This window comes from Anneissia japonica, unplaced genomic scaffold (genome assembly GCF_011630105.1).
Source record: "Anneissia japonica isolate Jap-2015-1 unplaced genomic scaffold, ASM1163010v1 scaffold142_len1259957_cov175, whole genome shotgun sequence".
NCBI classification, from domain to species: domain Eukaryota; kingdom Metazoa; phylum Echinodermata; class Crinoidea; order Comatulida; family Comatulidae; genus Anneissia; species Anneissia japonica.
In genome coordinates this window covers 497,890-498,216 of record NW_022684560.1, presented here as the reverse complement: position 1 = coordinate 498,216, position 327 = coordinate 497,890, and the positions used below count along the sequence as shown (strand labels likewise).

The 327-nt window shown below is 42.2% G+C and overlaps 1 protein-coding gene across 2 annotated transcripts in view; it reads left to right on the top strand.

The window, feature by feature from the left end:
* LOC117106512 (multidrug resistance-associated protein 5-like) overlaps positions 1–327 on the top strand; it is a 26,322-nt gene that overhangs the window by 8,992 nt on the left and 17,003 nt on the right. The gene's annotated exons all lie outside the window — the stretch shown is intronic.

Sequence of the window (327 nt, the reverse complement as noted above, 5' to 3'; positions counted from 1 at the left end):
GAAAATATCATGTCGGCCGTTTTTATGTGTGATAACAGAACCTAAATCGAGGTAAGGCTAGGCCTAGCCTAGCAGCGCTGGATAGGCTAATGTTTTCGGCGCCTACGATATTTCTTCTCACGACCTATTAGTCCGGGGGCATATGTCGAAAAATGGGCTCCCGTGGGATTTTTGTGATCATTTTAGTTTTTTGGATGGAATTAGACTTGCCACAAGTCTCTTATTTGTTATTATTTTTCTCATTCTGGACAGCGCCACCAACGAGAAAGTTAATTTAGAGATAGACGGAATAAGCGACTTGTAAAACACTGAAATCAGGCACCAGGA